Consider the following 27,550-nt stretch of genomic DNA (forward strand, 5'->3'; position numbering starts at 1 on the left):
TTTTGGATGCATCTGAACATCACCACCTTTCAATCTTTATTTTAACAAAGGTTGCTTTTCTACTTATTCAACCAAAGTAGACGAACTCTTGTACTTTGTGTTCTCTCATGTCACATTTTCCATCTACCATGTCCTTGCTCATTCACTTGGCCCACCTGGCTTCCCCGAAACCTCTCTGCATCCCCAGTATAACCACTGGCACACATCTCAGTATCATTAGCAAACTTGGATTTGTTGTACTTAGTCCTTTATCAAGTCATGATTATAGATTATAAACTCCTGGGGCCCCAAGATGGATTCTTGCAGCATCCACCAGTCATAGCCTCTTAGTTTAAATGACCTGTTTATTCCTACTGTTCTTTGAGGAGGTGACCAGGAAGATTGAGGGTAGTGCAGTAGATGTGGTCGACATGGATTTTAGTAAGGCATTTAGTAAAGCATTTTAGTAGGCTTCTTCAGAAGGTCAGAGGGCATGGGATCCAAGGAAGCTTGCTGTGTGGATTCAGAATTGGCTTGCCTGTAGAGAGCAGAAGGTTGTGGTGGAGGGAGCCCATTCAGATTGGAGGGCTGTGATTAGCGGTGTTGCACAAGGATCGGTTCTGGGACCTCTGCTTTTCATGATTTTTTTTTATTAATGACTTGGATGAGGGGGTAGAAGGGTGGGTTGGCAAATTTGCAGACGACACAAAGGTCGGTGGTGTTGTGGGTAGTGTAGAGGATTGTCGAAGATTGCAGAGGGACGTTGATAGGATGCAGAGCTGGGCTGAGAAGTGGCAGATGGAGTTCAATCTGGAGAAGTGTGAGGTGGTACACTTTGGAAGGACTAACTCCAAGGCAGAGTACAAAGTTAATGGCAGAATTCTGGGTAGTGTGGAGGAGCAGAGGGATCTGGGGGTCCACATCCACAGATCCCTGAAAGTTGCCTCACAGGTGGATAGGGTAGTTAAGAAAGCTTATGGGATTCATAAATCATGGGATTGAGTTTAAGAGCCGCGAGGTAATGACGCAGCTCTACAAAACTCTGGTTAGACCACACTTGGAGTACTGTGTCCAGTTCTGGTTGCCTCATTATAGGAAGGATGTGGAAGCATTTGAAAGGGTGCAGAGGAGATTTAGCAGGATACTGCCTGGATTAGAGAGTATGGATTATGAGGAGAGACTAAAGGAGCTAGGGCTTTACTCATTGGAGAGAAGGAGGATGAGGCGAGACATGATAGAGGTGTACAAAATATTAAGAGGAATAGATAGAGTGGACAGGCAGCGCCTCTTTCCCAGGGCACCAATGCTCAATACAAGAGGGCATGGCTTTAAGGTAATGGGTGGGAAGTTCAAGGGAGATATTAGAGGGAGATTTTTTACCCAAAGAGTGGTTGGAGCATGGAATGTGCTGCCTGGGGTGGTGGTGGAGGCAGGTACATTGGTCAAATTCAAGAGATTACTTGATAAGCATATGATATGGAGGAATTTAAAATAGAGGGATATGTGGGAGGAAGGGGTTAGATAGTCTTAGGCGAGGTTTAAAGATCAGCACAACATTGTGGGCCGAAGGGCCTCTATTGTGCTGTACTGTTCTATAATTCTTGTGGGGGGGGGGATGGGATGTTGGAGAAATGTGACTGGGTAGATGTTGATGTTTTCATTGGTGGAAGAGTCTCAAACAAAAGGATATGGTTATAAATGACAAGCCCCTTATCTAAAACTGAGGTATGTTTAAAAAAAAAATTTCTTCTCATAGAGGGGAGTGAATCTCTGGAATTCTGTACCCCAGAGTTGTGGAGGCCAGTTCAATAGAAGTATTTAAAGTGGAGTTGTATACATTTTGAAAGATTGGAATTAAGGGCTGTGGGAATCTGGCACAGAGCAGGAGTTGAATCCTGGGGTAGATGAGTCATAATTGTATTGAATGATGCGGCAGGCTTGAGGGGCCAGGTGTCCTACTCCTACTTTGATTTCTTAATTTGATTTCTAATCTGATCTAAGTAGATTTTGAATTGCGAGAACCTTTGGAAGATGCTGGGTATTTGATGGCCAGTATGGATGTGGTGGGCCAAAGGGCCTGTTAGTGTAATCATTGACAATTTCTTGTCATCTCTTTAAACCCAACGTAGAAATGTGCTTTACTGGGTTCTGGATATCTATTAGTGAATGGTGCCATTACTTTCTACTATTGTTTTCAATAAATTTGTGATTCATTCACTTCTCTGAAATGTCAGGTATATTAGTGTCATTTATTGACATTTTGACACTTCATCTTTGACAGTTACTTTAATATACAGTACTGTACTGCAAAACTATCGCTGCTAAGGCAATTTCAGGCACCCTGACAGAGGTTAATGCACTTTTCTGTATTGTTTCATTGGTAGAATTTTTGACCCCAAGATGCAGGTTTGCCGTCTTGTTGGTTCTTGGGTGAATGAGACAGCAGGGATTGTGGCTGGATGTGTGAAGTAGATGAAGTGCTGATCTTGGCAGAGTGGAGCAGTAGACCATAGGGAGACCATTCTCCTGTGGTGGATGGTGTCTTGCCTTGGATCAGACTGGTTGCTGGGGCACTCATCTACAAGCAGTGATGACACATGTATTACGTACCAGCAACAAAAGAAACACACTGAGTCATGTGTAAGTGTTAGAAACTATTTTATTAATAACTACTAATGATAATAAGAAAAAAAAAGAGAAAATGTTAGAAGTAAAAATGCTAGATATTAAACATTAACCCCAAAAACCAAACCATGTGTGTGTGTGTGTGTGTGTGTGGCAAATTCCCAAACTCCAAGTCCAGGAATAGTTCTCAAAGTTCAATTCAGCAAGTCATAAGGTGAAACGTGAGCAAAGGCTTTTGCAAAACCACCGTTGACTGAAGAGAAAATGTAGAGAGAGAATAGAGACATTACGAAATGTTCCACGATGAAACCCATATGACACCTTAGTCATTGATGATCTCCACTGCTTTGTTCTGAAGTATCTGCCACTCTGAAAGGCATTCGAATGGTGGCTGTCCACACAAGTACCTGTTTCCCACTACAGGTTAACGACAAAGTGGACTCCACTGCTTAATTCCAAAAATCCATACGTGGATTGTAGTGACAGACACAGTTACTGTTTTTCATCCATTGATACAGAGACCAGCAGGCAGTGTCTCTCTTTCTCCTCTCTCTCCTTCTGACTCTGACTGAACCAAAACGTCAGCATGTCGTCATCTCCTGTTGTTGTCGTAATGACACACACACACACACACACACACACACACACACACACACCCACACACACACACACACACACACACACACACACACACACACACACACACACACACACACACACACACCTCCCCTTTTTAGAACTGTTGTGACCTGGTACATTATGCAGTTATCGTAGGTTCCATAGGATAGTAGCATTGGTTCATTTGCATTTGGTGGATGTCATTCAAGGTGGGTTGTTGTCCCGTAGATGGTGATTTCAGAGCACCATCAGCCTGTGTGGCTGTGAGCTGACTACCTTCTGTGCTCCTGTTGTTTTCAATAAATCATCTGGTTTAAATAAACTTGCTCCCTTAACATGCATGATCATTGTTTAAACTTTCCTTTCTAAAAAGGAAAAAGATTTTGTAATTCCTTGGAACACTACAGCACAGAAACGGGCTATTCGGCCCTTCTAGTCTGTGCCAAAACTTTATTCCGCTAGTCCCATTGACTTGCACCCAGTCCATAACCCTCCAGACCTCTCCCATCCATGTATCTATCCAATTTATTCCTAAAACTTGAGAGTGAGCCTGCATTTACCATGTCAGATGGCAGCTCATTCCACACTCCCACCACTCTCTGAGTGAAGAAGTTCTCCCTAATGTTCCCCCTAAACCTTTCCCCTTTCACCCTAAAGCCATGTCCTCTCGTACTTCTCTCCTAATCTAAGTGGAAAGAGCCTACTTGCATTTACTGTCTATACCCCTCGTAATTTTGTAAACCTCTATCAAATCTCCCCTCATTCTTCTGCGCTCCAAGGAATAAAGTCCTAACCTGTTCAATCTTTCCCTGTAACTCAACTCCTGAAGACCTGGCAACATACTAGTAAATCTTCTCAGTTCCCAGTTTTTAACCTATGTAGATGAGGGCACAATGTGGTGGTGTACTGCAGAAATTCTGTGACTACTGCTATGTAGATATTGATGTGCAAGGATGGGCACTGAGCCCTCATACTGCAGTGGGTGTGTGTGCCTGCTTTTACTTAAGATTGTTGTCATAAAATGATAAAGCACTGAAGGAGATCATTTGGCCCTTTGCCTCTTCTGGTTCCTTGGGAGAGCCGTAAATTAATCTTGTATTTCTGGGCACGTTGTGGCCTGCAGTACTCGATATTAAATTCTCCAACTGTAAATAACTTTTTCTTTCTGTTTGTATCAGCCTGCCACTCCTTTTTGTTATTTTTCCCTTTCTTTCATTTGTATGCTTTGGACTGCTAGGTATGTCAGACTTTTCAGCATTAACAACACATTCCACAGTCAAAGGAACATTACTACCCCTTAACTACCACATTATTTCTTTCTATCAGAGAAATTCCCTTAGTTCCACCCATGCCCTCCTACACCTTTGCTACCGAGATTTAACTTGTTTCTCTTATTTCTGATGAATACCTGAAACATTAACTGTTTCTTTTTCCACTGGTGCTGCCTGACCTGGGTTTTTCCAGCATTTTCTTTTATTTCAATTAATCTTGCCCCCCCCCCCCCCCCACTCTGAAGTGTTTTCCATTCCACATTTTGTCCAGTTTGTTGCAATGTTTCTATTGCATATGTTTCCATCAACCTTTTATCAGGCAGTGCATTTGGCTTGCAACAGCTTACTATGTAAAAGACTGAAGGTCACTTTTAGTTCTTTGCCCAGTGGTCATAGAATTTCTGCAGTACACCACCACATTGTGCACCAATCTACATAGATATAATGCAAGTCCCTCAAGCCTGTTCCACCATCCAGTGAGATTTGGGTTGGTATTGCGCACATCTTTTCTGCATATTCCTTTAGGCTTTTGTTAACTAAAGGAACTATGACAGGTTGAAAATTAACAATTGAATGAGCATCAATTGCTGTTGGAAAGGTTGCAATTTTTCACAATCTCCTGTGTTTAGACCAAGCTGCCAAATTGCCCTTCAACCATCTGTATTATCTGGAATTAACCAAAGTTTGTGTAATCATTCGTGATAATTTAACCTTTGCTAATCTCGTAAATTTTCCATGGTCTGCTCTTTCAAAAGTCTGCTACCAATAACTGCTTACTGTACTTAAGGAATTTGTAATTTTACTCCTTTGTACTCCAGTCATCCTAGATATAAATGTCAGCATTCTATTACCCTCTTATTTTCTATGTGTTTGTGACATACACCACACCCCCATCCACCCCCAAGTCTCTTATTTCCAATGCCTTTAGCTTTTCATCATTCTTTGGGTTACTTACTTTAAGAATAGAAAAGCAGTACATTGTTTAAACTGAGAGCGTTTAGAATGCTGTAGAACAGAGGAAACTGCATTTCACGTATGAAGACACTGGGATTAGCATGCGAGTACAGCAAATAATTAGAAACCAAATGGAATGTTGGCATTTATTGCAAAAGGAGTGAAGTAGAAAGTTAGGAAAGTCTTGTTGCAACTGGTGTTGGCGAGATCTTGCTTGGAGAGTTTCGGTCTCCTTTAAGGAAAGATGTACATGTACTAGAGGCAGTTCAGAAGTTTCAGTGGTTTGGTTCCTGGGATGCAGTTATCTTTTGAGAAATTGTTGGGCCTATCCTCAAGGGAGTCTGGAAGAATGAGAGGTGAAGTCCTCAGGATTCTGAAGGGGGTGGGGGGGGGGGGGTTTGACAGTGGGTGCTTTGAAAATATTCTCCTCTGGGTGGGGAATTTTGGAAATCTGTTTCCATTGTTTTGGTTTCATTAGAGTGAAGAGAATATTAAACCATTTATCGCCAATCTGTTCTGCCAAATCGCTGCTAGGCCGTGAAGCTAAACCTTGAGCTGATCTATAATGCTCCTGGGGGTACGGGTACCAGTTGCACATGCTTTATGAGTTCAAAAACTAAGCTAGAGGTTAGATAAAGGTTGGGAAGAGAGATTTCCTGGGTTAGAGATGAAGCTAGTTGACCTGATGTATGTATTCAGTAATAAAAGGCAGTATTTTGCAAACATTATTTGAGACCATTTGGAGTGTAACAAAGGTAAGTGTAATATGTATACAAATTTAATTTTGTACTGGTTTTTGTAGTGTGCATTCTTAATGTGCACTATGCTGTGTGTTTGATTGTTTGCTGAAGGCATTTGGACTTTAAACCAATAGATTTTATTGTGATTCTGTACTTGGATTTTTAAATTGACCTGCAGGTGAATGTTGGCTTGTCTTTATAGACAGATAATCTGTAACTCTTGCCTACCTAAACCAGGCAGTAACTTTTAATGGGCAAATGGGTTACACAACCTGAGTGGATGCCTGGTTTCTATTCTTAAAGTAGGTAACCCAAAGAATGATGAAAAGCTAAAGACATTGGAAATAAAGACCCCTCGAGCTTGAAGCTGTGACGTAGTCTTGATCTGAAATACTTGTTCTTTTAAAGTAGGATTTTGTATAAGGCATACTTTTTTTTAGTTACGTAGCTATGGACTGGGCTGCTGAGGACCAAACTTTTCTAGCCTTTTAAGTCCTGCTGGGCTGAATAACAAACAATTATTAACTTTCTCAGTCAACTGGGGCTGCAGGATATGCTGTATCACCTCTTGCCAAGGCTAACACACAGCTTGTAAACCCTGATCAAAAGCTGCATTTACTACTTGTCAATGTCTACTGAAACCTTTTTAAAAAGCAAGATTTTCCAAATCTACTGCAAAGCATGTCTTTATTGGAACTTTATTTGTTGATGTCAACCTAGCTATTGTGACCTATAAAACCGCTTGGCTCTTTAACCCACACAATCAGTGGTTTTTAGTCATTTTGTTTCTGACTTAGTCTTGTTATTTAACTGCTGGTCCAAGTCTAGCAAGTTAAGTATTAGCTTAAATTTAATAGCTTTCTCACTATAAATGTCTTGCAGTGTCCTTTCTAGGTTAAATGAATGACATTGTCAATTGAGTTGGAGAGCAGTCTCCTTGTCTTGGCCATTTTACCCTACCAATAATGTACTCAATTGTTCTCGTATCCTCTGAGTACAAGATTTCGTATTCCTTTCCTTTCTGTGGAAGGAGCACTAACTCTGAGCTATTTGTATATTAATGCAAACAAAGACTATATTGTAATAGGACAGATCTGTCTGGAAACTACTTGTAATCACTTGCTTTTGCAGATCTCCATTTTGGCACAAGCTCATTTGGGAGAATGATCTTTCACTTAGCCTATTGGACTCCTTGAAGAGTTTCCCCCGGGGCAGGCAGTGACAAGATTTAATGCTGAAAACTGGGGCTTCTGTGGGGAATTAGTACTGGCAAGGAAGATCAGCTCGATAGAGATTAAAGCTGTAGTTTACTGTGCAGATGACTTATCCAGGGCACCACCATTTCTCCCACAGCCTGTCACTTTATTTATTTCATTATGTTCCTTTATTTTTACCACTTTTTAAAAAAAAATCCTCTTAATCTAATGTGTGTGATGCTGTTGTTTCAAAATTTATTTGTCTGTGGGGTATGTTAGTACTTTGAGTCAACTGCCTTAATCTCCTGAGCCATTTTAACCTTCTCATACTGTGCTGTCATCAATAACCACATGTCAGAGACCTGTTCTTCAGAGCAAATACACTATACATTTCCAACTGCCTCCCAGAACCATTGCCACCGTGTCTGCAGAATGGTATAATGCTATGTGTATCATTTAACACAGGCCATTCTTTGGCTTTCAGGTGGTCTTGCCAAAAGATCAGGATGAATTCAGAACTTTGCTAAATCATCTCATTGATTTAAGTAATTAAGGTAGTGGTCAGGTTATCAAATGTTGACACTACATGTTCGTTGGCATTGACACAAACCTCCCCAACAGAAAGTTATATAATAACTGATAGTTAGTAACTAAGCTACGCTTTAATTTTTGTCTGATATCAGACTTGTCGGTTGCTGAATTATACCTGGATAATTTAAACCAGTTCAAAAACTTGTTTCCATTTGGTGTGTAATCTTCCCTTTTGTGTTCTGGGGCAAATGATAGAAATTATTGCACAGCCCAGTGCAAAATTTAAATATGGAAATATAGATTAAATATTCCCATTTGCTCCAAATTTCTGTTTGTCTATTTCATCTGTGTATTGTGCCAAAATGGAAGAATGAAGTCTGATGCAATGTCACTTTTAAAATGATCAAGTTTCAAAATAATTCTTAGTGCTGTCAAATAGTTCAATTTTTATTGGAGGATGCCAATGTAGTTGAGAAACTTGTGGAATATTGGATGGAATGAATAAAGTGCAAGACGTAGTAAACATCTGACATCTTAAAAAATGGATGATAAATCAAGCCTGGGTGAAATGTATTCAAGACTCAAAGGAAGGAAATTGCAGAGCCTCTTATTTTTCTGTCCTCTCTGGCTGCATGCCAGAGTATTGGAGGACTGCTGCTGCTGTGAGGTTGATTAATATAACTTTGCATGCTTCTAAGATGTCATCAGAGAATTGTTCTGAATTGTCTTACACCTTGGACATGACAAAACTGTGTCAACCTGTTGAGTGAGAGGGCTCAGCATTGTTTTTAGAATCCAATTATTCCATTCCCACATAGCTGATTAGGGTAAAACATTTGCATGTCACAATTTATCCACAGTTTAAAAGCTTGTGTAGTGATCACCATCGAACTAAATAGGAGTGTGAATCCCATCCATACCACAGATCCAAAGTTTCTGTCTTACATGAGGTTTACTTGATGTATCTAACACAAGCAAGCAACCACAAATGGTGAATGTGAAACCATATACCCTATCATAGTCCTATGCTAGGCAATCTAGGTTAAACTTTTACTACTGAAGCATTGATTGGTTCAATACTCTAGTCAATCAAAAGGGGTGGGTGGGAAGCAATGGCTGGCTGGGATTTTTGTAATCTGACCCGGTGTGCTTTTACTCCACCTTGCTTCCCAGAACTGGTTTGTTTAGTTGTGCTTGTTCTCTGTTCTAGGGATTGTAGAGTTTCACTTGTGGTGGATATGCCATCCTTGTGCAATAATTCCCTAGCTCTTCAGTAATTCATCCGGGGCAACTGCTTTATTCTGCCTCATAACACGTTTCTGTGCTGTATGACTCTGACTCTGTGACAGGTTCTCCCCAGGTCATGAGCACCTGGGAGTGCTGAGCAGTCGGACAGGCACACTCACTGAGTCAGAGAGGCCAGCTGGTAGCCGCTGTTCCTGCGCCTACTCGCTTTCCCATCACAACTTCCCTCCCACATGATTTTGTTCACTTCCAATTTATGAACCGTTCTCATGAATGGAACTCTCATAACCCGAGGACCACCTGTAATGTGAGTAAATTGGATTAGTATAGCTGGTGTAATGGTTGGCATGGACGTGGTGGGCTTGTTTCTGTACTGTATGACTCTAAATCTATAACATGTCCCCCTTTCTCTCCATTCTTCTCGGGTGCACGCCTCAACATTTGGCATTGTCATGGTTACCTTCTACTGCTTTCTCATTCTTGATGCACTTTGGAACCTCCCACATCTGCCTTGATTGACTGTTTCTTGCTCTAACCACAGCTTCCTCTATGGTCCTTGCTGCTTCGCTGATTTGTTACCCCAGCAGCTTGTCATGTGTTCTTACTCCAACGCCCTCTTGCTTTGATGCTCCATCCCCGACCTTTCTTCCACATGACTTGAAAGATTAATTGCCTATAGTTTGAATACAGATTGAGACCCTTGTTTAAGTTTCCTGCAGTCTTTAGGCATGCAAGAAAAAAGAAGCATCTTGGAGCACAAGTAGAAACTTCTCACATATGCACCATTATTCAAGAGCCCGGATCTTTAGGTAAACATAACACTATTTCCCCAGAGACTGCCTGACCTGAGTGTTTGCAGCATTTTCTGTTTTTTTTAATTTCAGATTTCCAGCATCTGTAGTTTCTAATACTAAGGGCACTTTCACGATATCCTGATGTTCGTTCATTCATCTGGAAATGAACATCATGGAATCAAATTGCAACCCCTGGTGACTTGTTTCTAATATGCATAAATTGACTCTTATGTGCTCCTTATAGAACAGTTTCACCCACAATGGGATGAGGGAAATGGTAACCTGCTCTGGATGGTTTGACGATATTTCTTTTAAGCATTGTCCTTGTGTTTCAGGTGTTTTATAAATTAACATAAATCAATGTAATAGCAGTCTAATTATTCAAGTTGAAATGATTGCTGGTCAAAGTGCTTAATTTGGTAGCTTAAAAGCATCACACAAATTTTTACGTTTGAGGTGATTTGCTCAGTTTTGTAAACCCCACTGGGAAATTTAAATTCTTGCTGGTTTGGACCAATGAAGCATGAGCACAATATTGACATGGAGTGGCTTGCTGCAGTTTGATTATAGCTTGGTGTATAGTTCTCCCATTCCCTTCTCTGGTCATCAGGAATGTCCATTTGAAATCTGTATCAAACAAATGCAGCACATAGGTTTTAATGCCATTGTTGGCAACAGTAGACCTTAATGAATATTTCATCATTAACACTGCCATGAGTTTATAAAGGACAGGGCCTAATCTCCTGTTCTAACAAAGGCCTGACATTTCCACCATCTCAGAAGCCAGTTTATAGCCAGTTTATAGCCAATGTGATTTGCCCCATGTGATAGCAGGAATGGCTGAGATCACTGGATACAGCAAACGCTATGAGACCAGACAATATCTAGCTAATAATTCTATAGTACTGCAGACTTGTGGTCCAGCACCAACTGAGCCTTTAGCTAGTCACTTGGTGTTTCGTCATCTTTAGCCATGGGTGAGGTACCAGAAGATTTCGAGGGTGGCTAATGTCCCTTTATTTATAAAGGGCTGCAAGGATAAGCCGAGGAACTACCGGCTGGTGACACTAACATTAGTGGTGGAAAAATTATTGGTGGGTGTTCTGAGGGACAGGATCTACCAACATTTGGAAAAGCAAGGGCTACTTAGGAATGTGGCTTTGTGCATGGGAAATTGTGCCTCACAAATTGAGGTTTTTTTTTGAAGAGGTAGTGAAGCGATAGTGAAGGTAGGAAAAGGAGGTGATGGCACATAAATGTGTGGCCGTGAAGTTGGTGCAGGAGGGAGGGTTTTAGATTTTTGGATCGTTGGGATCTCTTCTGGGGAAGGTGGGACCTGTACAGAGGACGGGTTACACCCGAACTTGAGGGGGGCCAATATCCTTGCGGCCAGGTTTGCTAGGATGGTTCAGGAGGGTTTAAACTAGATTGCAAGGGGGAAGGGAACCGGAGGAGTAGGTCAGAGGAAGAAGGGGATGGGGAAAAGTCAGATCTGACAGGTAGAGAGGATTTGAGGAAGGAGAAGCAGAGTACAGGCTATAAAAGTAGTAAGGTGGATGGGCTAAAGTGCATTTACTTAAATGCAAGAAGCATCAGGAATAAGGGAGATGAACTGAGAACTTGGATAAGTACATGGGACTACGATATTGTGGCTATCACAGAGACATGGCTGACATCAGGGCAGGAATGGATATTGAATATTCCTGGTTTTCACTGTTTTAAAAGGGATAGGGAGGGGGGGGAGAAGAGGAGGAGGGGTGGCGATACTGGTCAGGGACACTGTTACAGCTGTAGAAAGGGTAGATAATGTAGGAGGATCCTCTCTAGAGTCAATATGGGTGCAAGTTAGGAACAAGAAAGGAGCAGTTACTCTCCTGGGAGTATTCTGTAGGCCCCCCGGGTAGCAGTAGGGATACTGAGGGGCTGATTGGGAGGCAGTTTTTGGAAAGATGTGAAAATAACAGGGTAATTATAATGAGAGACTTCAACTTTCCAAATATTGGCACCTACTTAATGCCAAGGGTTTAGATGGGGTGCAGTTTGTGTGTCCAGGATGGATTCCTGACACAGTATGTTGACAGGCCAACTAGAGGGAATGCCATATTAGATCTAGTTTTACAGAATGAACCGGGACAGGTGACAAATCTATTGGTGGGTGAGCATTTGGGGGACAGTGACCATTGCTCCATAACCTTGAGAATTGTCATGGACAGGGATAGGAGCAAAGAAGACGGGAAGATATTTAATTGGGGAAAAGTGAATTGAGGCTATAAGGCGAGAACTTGGGAGTGTAAATTGGGATGACATTTTTGAAGGGAAATGTACTATGGAGATGTGGTCAATGTTCAGGGATCTCTTGCAGGATGTTGGGGATAAATTTGTCCCAGTGAGGCAGAGAAGGAATGGCAGGGTGAAGGAACAGTGGGTGACGAGAGAGGTGGAACAACTAGTTAGGAAGAAGAAGGCAGCATACATAAGGTGTAAGCAGCAAGGATCAGATAGGGCTCGTGAGGAATATAGAGTAGCAAGGAAAGAACTTGAGGGGCTGAGGAGAGCGAGAAGGGGACATGAAAAGGCTTTGGTGAGTAGGGTTAAGGAGAATCCCAAGGCTCTCTTCTCGTACATAAAGAGCAGAAGGATGGCGAGAGTAAAGGTAGGTCCGATTAAAGACAAAGGTGGGAGGATGTGTCTGGAAGGTGGAAGTGGGTGACGTTCTCAATGAATACTTCTCTTCAGTATTCACCAAGGAGAGGGGTCTTGATGCTGAGGACAGTGTTGGTAAGGGTAATGTTCTAGAGTATGTAGATATCAAGAGAGGATGTGTTGGAGTTGTTAGAAAATATTAGGACAGATAAGTCCCTGTGGCCTGACGGAATATTCCCCAGGCTGCTTCATGAGGCGAGGGAGGAGATTGTGGTGGAGGGAGTGCATTCGGATTGGAGGGCTGTGACTAGTGGTGTCCTACAGAGATCGGTTCTGGGACCTCTACTTTTTGTGATATTTATTAATGACTTAGATGAGGAGGTGGAAGGGTGGGTTGGCAAGTTTGCAGATGACACAAAGATAGGTGGTGTTGTGGATAGTGTGGAGGGCTGTTGAAGCTTACAGACGGATATTGATAGGATGCAGAGCTGGGCTGAGAAGTGGCAGATGGAGCTCAATCCAGAGAAGTGTGAGGTGGTACACTTTGGAAGGATAAACTCCAAGGTGAAGTACAAGGTAAATGGATCTGGGGGATCGTATCCAGAGATCACTGAAAGTTGCCTCACAGGTGGATAGGGTAGTTAAGAAAGCTTATGGGATGTTAGCTTTCATAAATTGTGGGATCGAGTTTAAGAGCTGCGAAGTAATGATGCAGCTTTACAAAATTCTGGTTAGACCACACTTCGTGTATTGTGTCCAGTTCTGGTCACCTCAGTATAGGAAGGATGTGGAGGCGTTGGAGAGGGTGCAGAGGAGATTTACCAGGATGCTGTCTGGATTACAGAGTATGGATTATGAGGAGAGACTAAAGGAGCTAGGGCTTTACTCATTGGAGAGAAGGAGGATGAGGGGAGACGTGATAGAGGTATACAAGATATTAAGGGGAATAGATAGAGTGGACAGTCAGCGCCTCTTTTCCAGGGCACCAATGCTCAAAACTAAGAGGGCATGGCTTTAAGGTAATGGGTGGGAAGTTCAAGGGAGATATCAGAGGGAGGTTTTTCACCCAGAGAGTGGTTGGTGCATGGAATGCGCTCCCTGGGGTGGTGGTGGAGGCTGATGCGTTGGACAAGTTCAAGAGATTTTTAGATAAGCATATGGAGGAATTTAAGATAGAGGGATATGTGGGAGGAAGGGGTTGGATAGTCTTCGGTTTGGTTTGAAGGACAGCACAACATGGTGGGCGAAAAGGCCTGTATTGTGCTGTATTGTTCTATGGTAATGAAGATTGATGAGGGCAGGGCAGTAGATGTTGTCTACATGGACTTTAGCAAGGCCTTAGTCAAGGTCCTGCGTGGTAGGCTAGTCTGGAAGCATAGATCACTTGGGATGAGCTAGCCAATTGGATATAAAACTGGCTCGGTGGAAGGAATCAGAGGGTGATTGTAGAGGGTTGTTTTCAGATTGGAGACCTGTAACCTGTGGTGTGCCACAGAGATCAGTGCTGGGTCCACTGTTTGCTATAATTATGTATTAAAGGCTTGGGTGACAGTGTTATTAAAGTGGTTAGTAAGTTTGTGGATGACATCAAAATTGGTGTAGTGTACAGTGAAGACGGTTGTCTAAGATTACAACAGGATTTAGATGAACTGGAGAAGTGAGTCAAGGAATGACGGATGGAATTTAACTCTAAGTGAGGTGTGGTGTTGTGTTAGTTAACCTGGGGCAGGACTTGCACAGTAAATGGTAGGTCTGTGGAACAGAGAGACCTGAGGGCACGGATGCATAGCCCCTGAAAGTGGCGACACAGGTAGACGGTGGTGAAGAAGGCATTTGGCATGCTTGCCTTCAGTCAGGGAACTGAGTACAGGCGTTGGGATGTAATGCTGCAACTGTACAAGTCATTGGTGAGACCACCCTTGGAGTATAGTGTGCAATTCTGGTCACCCAGCTATGTCTTTAACTTAGAAAGGATGCAGAAAAGGTTCACAAGTATGTTACTGGGACTGGAGGGCTTGCATTTTAAGAAGAGGCTGGATAGGCTGGGGCTCTATTCCCTGGACCAAGGAAGCTGAGGGGTGTCCTTGAAGAGATGTATAAAATGAGGGGCATAGATAAGGTGGATGCTCAGCCTTTTTCCCAGGGTAGGGAGTCTAAAACTAGAGGGCATAGATTTAATATAAATACTGAAAACCAGCCCTGAATTTCTGTTGGGATGTAACAGTCTATTCCCTGTAATGTTGAGTCATCTAGGCCCAGCCCTGAGAAAGCTTTGCTCCTTGTATTGTGCAGGAGTTCATTGGTGTCCTGCCAAAAAAATTCCTTCATTCTGAATCCTTGTTCACCTGATTATCAGATTTGTACACATTTCTTCCTTGCATATGCCCAGAAAAGAACTTGGTTGCCACAAACTATGTACATCAGAGCAGCAGGAATTAAGGTTTCCTCTTTTATTACTTATCTAGAAATCACAAAGATTGTTGATATTATTCCTCAAAGGCTAGCCAGCCAAGAACCACCACTGTACATTTTGTCTGGAAGATCAGTCTACTAATGCAGTTGGGCAACTGGGCCAGGCGGTAAACCAAGGGTGAAGAGTTCAGTACTATATAAAAAGAATCCTAGGACGGATGCCAGCCAGTCTGTTGTGCCTGCATCTCCATTTAGTCCCATTCTCGCAATTTAAAGCTTCATTTATTCAGTTATTTCTTTTGAACATTTACTAGTGAATTTGCTTCTATCATCCTTTCGGGTATCTGGAATCATCTTCCAACCACCCCCCAACTGGCTCCATGTCTAATTAAAGTTTGTCTTCTGGTTCCAATCCTGGCACTAGTTTTTGTTCCCAACTCTTGCCAAAAAGAATCTGTCAATTTTGTACGGAAAGCTTTTCCTTCTGATACATTCTCCCACAAAAAAAAATGCTTATCAGCTTTAATCTTGAGGAGAGCTTATGTATCAGTTCAAATGTATCTTCTGGTGGTAATCACACTGATAGTGGTCCATGTGGCAATCATACAAGTGGGCTGTGAGCCTTCCTCCAGCCACAGCTCTTTACAATGCTGACCTCTGGCCATGTGGTTCATACAGTTAATAAGTTCAGCATTACCTGCATCATCAGTTCTGATGATTTGGATTGACCACTACTACTACATCAACCTGACTCCAAAACAACAATGCCAACAGAAATGCTGATATAAGAGGCTTTCCTCAATGCCCCACAACCTGATGACTCCCTCCAATACTGAAGTAATGCAGTCTTTGACAGTGCAATACCTCCTCCCCTCTGTCTCGCCTGAAAATCTATACCCTGGGATATTGAGTTGTCAGTCCTGGCAATCTTTTTCAACTACTTCTCAGTGATGGCAACGATATCGTCGACCCCTGTGTTAATTAAAACTTCGAGTTCATCTACTTGTTATACTCCTTGTATTAAAATAGATGCATTTTTGCTATGAATTCTCTTGACATTCACTTGCTTGCTCTGCCTACTAGACTTGCTAACCATTTCTCCTCTAGGTGATTGTACCTCTCTGTCCAAACAACTACTCTGAGCCCCCTTCCCCTGTCAACTCGGTTCAAACCTCCCCAGCAGTGCTATCAAATCTCCTGGCAAGGATGCTAGTCCCGCTCCAGTTAAGGTGCAACCTGTCCCACTTGTACAGGCCCCATTTTCCCCAGCAACTATCCCAATGTTCTGGGTAATACTATTGCAATGATCCAGGAATGAGTGATGTATGAATATTAAGTTGCTGCATCCCAATTGCATTAAAGTGTGGTGTTATTAATTAGAGACTGAAAAATAGTTGATGCTTTGAAAAAAAAATTCTTGGAATAAGTTAACATTGAACTACTGCTGTACAGAATAAGGTAGCATAGTTTTGGGATAAAGGGTCAGCTACTTGAAGAGATGAGGCTTTTTGTACAGAGGGTTGCTGAGGCTTTTAAGGAGGCTGTGGTTGCTGAATTGTTGAATTTATTCCAGACTGAAATTGGTCAGCAGGAGGAAATTGGTGGAAGTTCTTGGCTGGTAGCAAAGGTGCAGAGAAACCTTTTTATTGTTTTGGATTAATGACTTTTCATTAGAACTGGAGTAAGTTACAAACAAAATGAGCTTTAAGTTGCAGAGGAAGTAGAGAGGGGTAGAGAACAGACATTGAAGTCTGTGATAGGGTAGAGGTCACATTTCCTGTGGAGCTTTTATTTTTCTCTGATCTTTGTCCTTTCCAATAACTCTGCTAAATTTAATTGATTTGCTCCCAACAAAATGCTTTCCTACTACTTATCCTTTCAGCTGCTCAGTTTCAAAGTCCAGCAAGATCAATGAGGGCTCAGTACAGATTTCCTTTAGTCTCCTTTTATCATTTCATTAATCCTGCCCCCCTCCCACACTGAAGTTTAATGCTGATGTAGACAGTACCAACTTCCTCTCATTGCCTTGTCAGCCTTTATCGTCTTTGCTTTCCACACTCCAATTAATCCTTTTCATTTTTCCCTTTTAGAAACTGTGCTCCTGTTCCTATATTTGTATTAACCCTTACCGATGCCACTAACAAACTGACTCTTGAAAATCTCGATCTCCATCTATGTCTAACTTGCACCATTCCCAATTTGTCATGAACGTAATGCTCTTCCTTCTGCACCAACCTTGTGTACCCACAAGTACAAGTCATTTAAGGTAATCTCTAGATGCCCTTTGAGGTCCTGCATTTTGACCTTGTGAATTTTCTCAATCCTTGCACTTTAGTTGCAGTCTTTTTTCCCCTTTATACTAGTTTCCATACAATTCTGCCTGCTTGGCACCCCTTTTCAGTTATGTAGCCATTGAGACCCTAGTATCCAGTGAGGTAGCATCTACAGCTGTTAAGCCACCAACACACATGCCCTTCCCTGACCACCTTTCCCTCCCCATTCCCATACAGCAGGATCACCCAGGCTGTTGTGTTTTTTTTTGGTCTTGGTCTTTTCTCCTTGGATGGACAATTGTCCTTGCTTTGCAGATCAAATAGTGGGGGGGGGGGGGGGAATGAAGCTCTTGGTGAACCTGATATATTGGTCCAGGTTTCACATGATCTGACTCTCCACACATGCTAGCTCTGTAGCTGCACTAATTTAAGAATTAGAAGGCATTCAGCACCTTATACCTGTTTCGGTTTAGGTTTGTTGCTGATCTTTGCCTGTAGGACCACTTCCACACTAACCCCATGCCTCTGGATTCCCTTAGTATCCTAAAATTGTATTGATCTAGTCTTGAATGTACTCAGTGATTTGAGCTTCTACAGCCCACTTGGATGGAGAATTCCAAAGATTCACCATCCTCCATGTGAAGAGATTTTCTTCTCATCTTGGTCCTAAATGGCTAATCCCTGATTTTGAGACTCTTGCCCCTGATTTTGAGACTCTTGCCCGGGGAAATATCATTCCTCTATCTACCCTGCTGAGCTTCCTTAAAAATTTGTATATTTCAAAGAGAGCTCCTCATTCCTCTAAACTAAATTAAAGATCCACTTTGCTTGATCACACTTGTGTAACAAATCTGGCATCCCACAAACCACCGTATCCATAAATTTGCCTCTAACTTGTGATGATTAGGGTGACACTGAAATAAAAACTTAAAGCCACAATAGGGATATCCTCATTTGACCTATTGTGCCTGTGCTGGTATTAGTCTTGCAATTGAAATGATTTATTGCAATCTCATTTCCCTGCCCTTTCCCCATATCCTTTTTTATTTTTCAAACAAATATGAAATTCTCTACTGAATCTTGTTTCTGCCTCGCTGCTCCTTTGTAAACTCTACCATTTCTTTTTCTTCCATCCACTCAACGTGTGTCCTGTATTATGCGTCTTGAGTCTAAATATCTTCAGGTGTTTCATGTTTTTCAGCCTATTAACTTAGTCTGATTTCATCCCATGGAAGTTGGCTGTTGCCTAGTCCAATATCTTCATGGATTATTTGATTTCTATGGGACAGTACTAGGTTAGGATTCTCTAGGTTGCTTGTTCCATGCTAATCTTTTTCTGTTGTATTTGATTCAGTTCAAAATGTTCAAAGAACAGGCCTGGATATATACGAGGAAAAAAATCGTGTGAAATGATAGACTGCACACTATAATCTCCACACTGCCTGAGGATCAATCAAACTAGTGCTGATTCACTAGGATGCTACCTGGTGCCAACAATACAGGGGTGATTTGATGTTAGAGATTGAACAGGTAGGACAGTAGATACAAAAAAAATTGTTTCTAGCAGTTGGTTTAGAATGAGAGGGCCAGAATATTTTGGGATGCAGGTATTGCTGGCAAGGCTAGCTTTTATTGCCCATTTATAATTGCTTGTGAGAATGTTGTAGTGAGTCACCTCCTCAAATGACTGCAGTTCCTTGTGGTGAAGGCACTCCCACAGTGGTGTTGGGTGGAGTTCCAGGATTTAGACTCAGCGGTGAAGAAATACCAAATATTTCTACGTTGGGATGGTGTGATAGTTGGAGAACCTGCAGATGAATTTCTTGTGTGCCTGATGCCAGTGGAAGAAAGTGTTTCTGAGTTGTAGATGAAGTGCCAATCACATGAGCTGCTCTGTTTTGAATAGTGTTGAGCTGCTTCTGTTGTTGAAGCTGCTCTCAAGCAGGTGAGTGAACAATATTCCCCAACACTTCTGTGTTGTGGTGATGGCAAAGCTTTGGTGTGTCAGTAGGTGAGTAACTTTCTACATGACACCCCAGCCCTTTTAGCCACCAAATTTGTGGCTTGTTCAGATAAGTTTGTGGTCAGTGGTGGACCCTCAAGTGGAGGACTACAGACAGTAATGCTATTGTATGTCAAGGATTCTTGATGGAGATTTCTTGCCGAGCACCTGTGTCACAGGTATAACTTGGCATTTGATTTGAACTGCTTCAATTCCTGAGGAATAGAAAATGAAACTGAACAGACCACATCAGCAATCATCCCTAATGTTATGGAAGGAACATCATGGAAACAGTTAATGGTATTAGACCTAACACAATGTCCTGAGAACTTCAGCTGGAGTGAAGCTGGCATGACTGACCTCCAACCACAACAGTCTTCCTTTGTGCAACAATTGGAATATTTGGAGAGAGACAAGACTGCAGATGCTGGAATCTGGAGCAATAACGATGCTGGAAGAACTCTGGGTCAGGCAGCACATGGAGGGAAATGGACAGTCAACAGATGGACAGTTGACGGACAGTCATCGGTCCAAATGAAGAGTATCAACCCGAAACGTCAACTGTCCATTTCCCTACAAAGGTGCTACCTGACCAGCTGAGTTCAAGTAACTTGTTTTTCTGCTTTGGAACATTTATCTCTTGATTCCGATTAACTTTGTGACCATGGTTCCTTAATGTCATGCTAAGTAAACTACTACCTTGATATCAGGACCAGTCACGCTTTTCTATGGAATTCAGTACTTTTTTGGTTCATGTTAAACTAAGGCTGTGAAGTCTCCTGGGGAAAACCAGACTTAATATTGGTGAGAAGCTATTAGTGTGCAAGTGCTGCTTAATGGCCTTGTTAATATCACTCTTCACTTGGCTGCTGATTGATTGGATGATAATTGGTTGTATTAGATTTGTCCTGACAGGCAGCTTTGTAGTGTAACTGTACAGAAATAACTTAGTAGTGTACCTCGATCTGGCCTCAAGGTTTCAGTATAGCAAGTTATCTGGTCCAGTAGCTTTTGCTCCATCGAGGGCTTTGTTTCTTAAAATCCTTACTCTTCAACTAATTCAAATCATTCTAATTTCTGAGGTAGGAATCTCTGGCTGAGATGGGTCATCCACTTGCTTCATCTGGCTTAACGTGGTTGCAAAGGCTTCAACTTTCAGCACTTGCATGCAGGGCTAAGAAAAAATGAGGATGTTTTTGGAACTGCTGCCTCTTAGCTGTTTAACTGTCCACACTAGACTGAGCAGGATTCCAGAGTTCTGAGATGCTCGCTGAACTCTGTCCATTGCTTGTCATCTCACAAGCATGTTGTCCTGTCTTACAGCTTTGCCAATTTGGGACCTCATTCTTGGTATGCTTTATGCTAATCTCTGCTTGCCCTTCTGCACTCTTCATTGAACAGGTTTGTTTGTATTGGTGAGGAGGGGCAATACCAGGTTGGGGTTGCAGGTTGTGGCAGACTATAATTTGGCTGTTAATGGATGCCATTTCTGAATTGCTAGATTTGTTCAAAGTCCAGACTGTTTACCACAATGGTAGCATCATATAACATGCATGTCCTTGGTATGAAAACAGATTTTTGCCTCTCTTAGAACAGTCTATTGTGGACAGGTTCAACTATGACAAGTAGATTGGTAAAAATAAAGTAATGGGGGTTTATCCCTCGCTGATTCACTCACCACCACATGGAAACCCAATCTTGCAGCTATGTTCAGGATTTGTTACTGAGCTACTGTAACCACTAGTCATGGGAAGAACTCCACCCATTGAATGTTGTCTGTTTAGTGATGGGCCAGGAAAAACGTGTTTCTGGGGAGTATGTCTGTGGATTAGTGAGTTGAAAAATAGTTACATAAGAACATGACAGGCACTGGGGATGTGGCTGAAAGGCTTGATAGTTCAGAATGCTTAATTTCTTTGTAATCCCTCTCCATTCTAATTGCATGCTCTTGTCTTTTATCCTCCATAGCATTAAATTATTCAATTATTGCAGGCTTGTTAACAATGCACATTGAGATGTTGTCATACAGCATGGATACAGGCCCTTCGGCCTAATGAGTCCATGCCGACCACGGTGCCCACCTATTTTCCTGCATTTGACCCATATCCCTCCAAGCCCTGCCCCTGCATCTATCTATCTATCCAAGTGCTTAAACGACACTATTGTACCTGCTTCAACTGCCTCTGGCAGCTCATTCCATATACTCACCACCCTCTGCGTGGCAGAAGTTGCCCCTTGGGTCCCTTTTAAATCTTTCCCCTCTCACTCTAAATCTGCGCCCCCTAGTTTTGGACTCCCCTACCCTGGGGAAAAGACTGTTACCATCCACCTTATCAATGCTTCTTGTGATCTTATAAACATCTATAAGATTACCCCTCATTCTCCTATGCTCCAAGGAATAAAGACCTAGCCTGGCCAGCTTCTCCCTATAACTCAGGCCCTCTAATCCCTCTAATCTTTTCTAAAACTGTACACAGTCCTCCAAGTGCAGCCTCACCAACTATTTGTACAGCTGCAACATGTCCCAATTCCTATACTAAATGCCCTGACTGGCCAGTGTGCTAAATGTCCTTTTCACCACCCTGTCTACCTGTGACACTGCTTTCAACAAACTATGCACTTGTACTCCTAGGTCCCTCTGTTCCATTACACTCCCCAGTGCCCTACCATTCAAGTACAAGTCCTGTGCTAGTTTGACTTTCCAGAATGCATCACCTCTCACATCTGTATTGAAATCCATTTGCCACGCCTCAGCCCACTTCCCTAACTGATCAAGATGCCCCTGTAATCTATGATGACCTTCACTATCAACAACACCTAATTTCGTGTCATCGGCAAACTTACTGATCGAGCCTTGTGCATTTGCATCCAAATCATTTAGAATCATAGAAAGTACAGCACAATACAGGCCCTTTGGCCCACAATGTTGTGCTGACCTTTAAACCATGCCTAAAAACTATCTAACCCCTTCCTCCCACATATCCCTCTATTTTAAATTCCTCCATATGCTTATCTAGTAATCTCTTGAACTTGACCAATGTACCTGCCTCCACCACCGCCCCAGGCAGCGCATTCCATGCCCCAACCACTCTCTGGGTAAAAAACCTTCCTCTGATATCTCCCGTGAACTTCCCACCCATTACTTTAAAGCCATGTCCTCTTGTATTGACCATTGGTGCCCTGGGAAAGAGGTGCTGGCTGTCTACTCTATCTATTCCTCTTAATATTTTGTATACCTCTATCATGTCTCCCCTCATCCTTCTCTCCAGTGAGTAAAGCCCTAGCTCCCTTAGTCTCTCCTCATAATGCATACTCTCTAAACCAGGCAGCATCCTGGTAAATTTCCTCTGCAACCTTTCCAATGCTTCCACATCCTTCCTATAATGAGGTGACCAGAACTGGACACAGTACTCTTTAAGTGTGGTCTAACCAGAGTTTTGTAAAGCTACATCATCACCTCGCAGCTCTTAAACTGGATCCCGCGACTTATGCTAACATCCCATAAGCTTTCTTCATTACCCTATCCACCTGTGTGGCAACTTTCAGAGATCTGTGGATATGAACCCCCAGATCCCTCTGCTCCTCCACACTACCCAGAATCCTGCCATTAGCTTTGTACTCCACCTTGGAGTTAGTCCTTCCAAAGTGTACCACCTCACACCTCTCCAGATTGAACTCCATCTGCCACTTCTCAGCCCAGCTCTGCATCCTATCAATGTCCCTCTACAATCTTCGACAGTTCTCCACACTATCCACGACACCATCAACCTTTTGTGTCATCTGCAAACTTGCCAACCCACCCTTCTACCCCCTCATCCAGGTCATTAATAAAAATCACGAAAAGTAGAGGTCCCAGAACCGATCCTTGTGGGACACTGCTAGTCACAGCCCTCCAATCTGAATGCCCTCCCTGCACCATATAAATAATGAATAACAAAGGTCCCAACACCAACCCTGGGGCACACCACTAGTCACCGGCCTCCATTCTGAGAAACAACCTTCAACCACCACCCTCTGCTTCCTACCTCTGAGCCAATTTTTAATCCACCTAACTAGCTCTCCATGGAATCCAACCTTCCAGACCAGCCTACCATGCAGGACCTTTTTGAAGGCCTTGCTAAAGTCCAAATAGACAACATCCACTGCCCTACCCTCGTCTACCTTTTTGGTATCTCTTCCCAAAAAAAGACTCTTAAAAAGGTTCGTCAAGTACAACTTTCCACGCACAAAGCCATGCTGACTCCTAATCAGACTGTCTATCCAAATGCTGGTAGATTCTGTCCCTCAGAATTCCCTCCAGTAACTTCTCCACTACTAATGTCAAGCTGACTGGCCTGTAGTTCCCTGGCTTGTCCTTGCTACCTTTCTTAAACAACGAAACAGCGTTAGCCACCTTCCTGTCTTTGGGAACTTCACCAGTGGCTAACAATGAAGCAAACATCTCTACAAAGGCCTCTGCAATTTCTCCTGTGGCCTCCCACAAAGTCCTAGGATGCACTCGGTCAGGCCCTGGGGATTTGTCCAAGAGGGCTGCAAATACCTCCTTCCTGGTAATATGAATGTTCTTCAAAACATCTCCACTAGTTTCCCCTTATCTCATGAGCAACCATGATTTTCTCCTCCGTAAACAGAGAGGAGAAATATTCATTTTAAAAATCCCATCCATCTCCTGTGGCTCCAGACATAGGATCTCTAAGGGGATCTACTCTCTCCCTGGCCACCTTTTTACTCTTAATATAGCCATAGAACCTCTTGGGATTTTCCTTAACCTTGCCTGCCAGATCCATCTCATGCCCTCTCTTTGCCCTCCTGACTTTCCCTCAAGAGTATTCTTAATCAAGGGATTCACTCGTCCCCGAACTCCTAAATACAATGTATGCTTCCTTTTTTTTTGACCAGAGCCTCTATCTCTCGTCAGCCAAGGTTCCCTCAACTTGCCAGGCTTACCCTTCACCCTAACAGGAACATGCTGCTCCCGGACTCTTGATATCACACTCTTAAAAGCCTCCAGTTGCCATTCGTTCCTTTCTCTTCAAACAGGCTCGCCTAATCGACCTCTGCTAGCTCCTGCCTAATTCCCCCAAAATTAGCCCTGCTTCAGTTTGGGACCCTTACCTGTGGACCTGTCCTATCCTTTTCCATCACTATCTTAAAACTAATAGAGTTATGGTCACTAGCACCAATGTGCTCCCTGACTGCCACTTCAGTTACCTGCCCTACCTCATTTTGTAAGAGTAGGTCTAGTATTGCACCCTCCTTAGCAGGGCTCTAAGTGCTGACTCGTGAAATGTGTCTTGGCAAGTTTCCTAAATTCCACCCTGTCCAGGCCCTTAACACTCTGGGTAGTGCAGTTAATACTGGGGGAGATTAAAATCTCCCACTAACACAACCCTATTCTTCACACACCTACACCTCATGTTCCCACTGACGTGTGTGTGTGTGTGTGTGGGGGGGAGGAGGGGAGGAGTCTATAATACATCCCCACTAGAGTGACCCTTCCCTTCTTGTTTCTAAGTTCTACCCATATGGCCTCACTGGATGATCCCCCAAGAATGTCATAAGTACTGCTGTTATGTCCTCCCTTATCAAAAAGGCAACACCTTCTCCTTGCCTTACCTGTACCTCTGTCACACCTGTAGCATCTGTGTTCTGGAATATTGAGCTGCCAGTCCTGCCTTTCTCTCAGCCATGCTTCTGTTTTGGCTATAACATCCCAGTCCTCAGAGCCAATCCACGCTCTGAGTTCATCTGCCTTATCTGTGCATTGAAATAAATGCAGTTTAACTGGCTATTCCTTTCCCTGCCTTTACTGTGCTCCTGGCTACTCTGTGACCAGAGTAATTTGCTTGAGATACTGACACCACCCCCTGCATGTTACTGGAAAAAGTCATCAAACTTCCTGCCCTTGGGCCACAGTTCAATCTCAGGCACTGTGTAGTGTCCTTTGGATGTCCATGCTAACATGAACAACCAGAATCCAGAACTCTGTCTTCAGTTATGAGACAGCTGGCAATCTTAAGGGAAACTAGTGCCACTGACCTAAAGGAGTAAAAATTGGATGTGACCACCAGCACATTTAGACACCATTCAGTCTCTGGGCCACCTGGTGTTCCAGTTTGAAAATTAATGGTCAAAGGCTCATTTATCAGACTATGTATAGAGTTGTGCCTATCTGCTCCATCTTGGTCTATCAGAATGAGTGATCCATGTTCCAATAATTGCATGTGAATCTACTTTTTTACACAAGGCTGCAGTTGGTGTTGAGGTTGCCTTAGGTGTACTTGTTGCTTTCATTACACTTGTAACATAAAACTACACTGGGTCAAAGGCCTGTTTTATACATAGAACTGGCGATCTGGGACGTCCTGTAGAAAGCTCACAACCATTGATAACAATCATGCAGCACAAGGGGAGACTATTTTTACTTGGGGATTATTGGCATTGTACCTGTGTACACTTTTTCAAAGTAAACTAAAACCTCTAAAGGGTGTTGAGGTTTAGCCACTTTGCTTCACTCACTACTGCCTCTTTAAAGCTCATTCAGCTTGCAATATTTGATCAGTGTAGATACTTGCCCACCAATTGCAGCAAAGGTAGGTGAGCAGAATGGGTATGATGACCTCTGATTGTCAGCTCTTATTGAATGCTGTATTAATTTGTTCATGGCGATTCCTGATTTGTCTTGACATTCTTGAAAACTGAAAATACTAGTAATGCTTAGCAGGTCAAGCAGCATCTGTGGAGAAAAAGACAATGTTTCAGGTTGATGACCTCTTGTCAGAAAAGTTTTTTATTAAAAAAAACTAAAATCAGTTAAGTTGCAGAGAAAGGAAGGTGGTCGGGTTGGGGGGGGCGCGGGCAGGCAGAGAACATGAGTAAATCTGTGATAGGATGAAGTCCAGGGGAGATTGAATGATAAGATTTCTTTATTAGTCACATGTACATCGAAACACAGTGAAATACATCTTTTGCATAGAATGTTCTAGAGGGGCAGCCTGCAAGTGTCGCCACGCTTCTGGTGCCAACATAGCATGCCCACCACTTCCTAACCTGTACGTCTTTGGAATGTGGGAGGAAACTGGAGCACCTGGAGGAAACCCATGCAGACACGGGGAGAACGTACAAACTCTTACAGACAGACAAACAAGTAATGTTGATGCTAGCTGAGAGAACATGGTTAACTTGTATCTGGAGGTGATGTAAATTGGAGACAAATCAAAAGTAAAATAATAAGAGGGAAAATGAATGCTGTAAATGAGATTAAAGACATTATCCAAGTTGCATTTAAGTTTGAAAATTGCAACAAAAATTGGAAAACAAGATGCTGTCCCTTGAACTTGCGCTGAGCTTGATTGGAACAGTGCAGAAGGCCAAAGATGGCTGCAAGTTAAATGGAAGTGACGGGCACTACCTTTCTGGAGTGAGCAGAGGCATTCTACAAAACAGTCACAGTCTGATTTCCCCAGTATAAAGGAGGCCACATTGTGAGCACACTGGATTTTGTTTACCAAGGAATGTTTGGGTCCTTGAATGATGAGAAGGAGGGCCAGTTCAGCCAGGTGCAGTGGAGATGGTGGTGGAGGGCCACAAGTCAGATTTCTGTTTGGAGAAGCCAAGGACCCTCTGTCTGCCATAAAGTGGAATGAAGGTGTCATGTGATATGGTGCAATAAGCCAGCTCCTGCTGGGAAATGATGGAAGCATAGGTTAGTTCATGTTGTCCTAATAAGTCCTTTCCACAAATATGTGGAGTACAAGGCTTCAGTTAAATTGCAGGGTAAATTCAACTTTGGATAGGACTAGTCATGCTTTCATTAAAATCAATCAATTAACATTTCTCTTTAATGCCACTTGTGCAGCACAGGCAAAAGATGCATGCCATTGCATCATAAAAATGCTCTGCAGATTGTGTGTGGGCCATATCGAATCTGCCATAATGCGGCAATGCCCCAATAATATTTATTTTTAAAAAAGTACAGTATTGCCTTTGTAAACTTTGATTTGGTCTCTAGTTCCAACAACTGCAATTGGAAGTGTTTGAAGCCATTGCACTCTGATGCAGTTGTAAAGGTGGGTACAAGTAAGTGAATGAGAGAAAGCTGATTGAGATTGGAATCCAGTGTATGTTGAAGTTCAAACTTTTGCGTCTTCAATCCATTAACCTGGGGATCTCTTTGTGCATAATCATTTTGGACTTGGGGTGCAGACAGGCACTATTGCAGATGGGAATATCATCTGTTTTACACAAATATTAGCTTAGATTCTCTT

At 42.7% G+C, this 27,550-nt stretch overlaps 1 protein-coding gene across 4 annotated transcripts in view; it reads left to right on the forward strand.

Moving 5' to 3' along the window:
- Window positions 1-27,550, forward strand: part of llgl2 (LLGL scribble cell polarity complex component 2) — a 107,289-nt gene that overhangs the window by 17,416 nt on the left and 62,323 nt on the right. Inside the window, exon 1 of one of the 4 annotated variants that reach the window (XM_052033279.1) lies at window positions 9,167-9,466. The exons of the other annotated variants lie outside the window; for them this stretch is intronic. The gene's annotated coding sequence lies outside the window, so the exon portion shown is untranslated. Of the gene's footprint in view, window positions 1-9,166; window positions 9,467-27,550 lie in introns of those variants that run through there. 4 annotated transcript variants of the gene reach the window in all.

The sequence above is a fragment of the Pristis pectinata genome, chromosome 18 (assembly GCF_009764475.1).
Source record: "Pristis pectinata isolate sPriPec2 chromosome 18, sPriPec2.1.pri, whole genome shotgun sequence".
In the NCBI taxonomy this organism is placed as follows: domain Eukaryota; kingdom Metazoa; phylum Chordata; class Chondrichthyes; order Rhinopristiformes; family Pristidae; genus Pristis; species Pristis pectinata.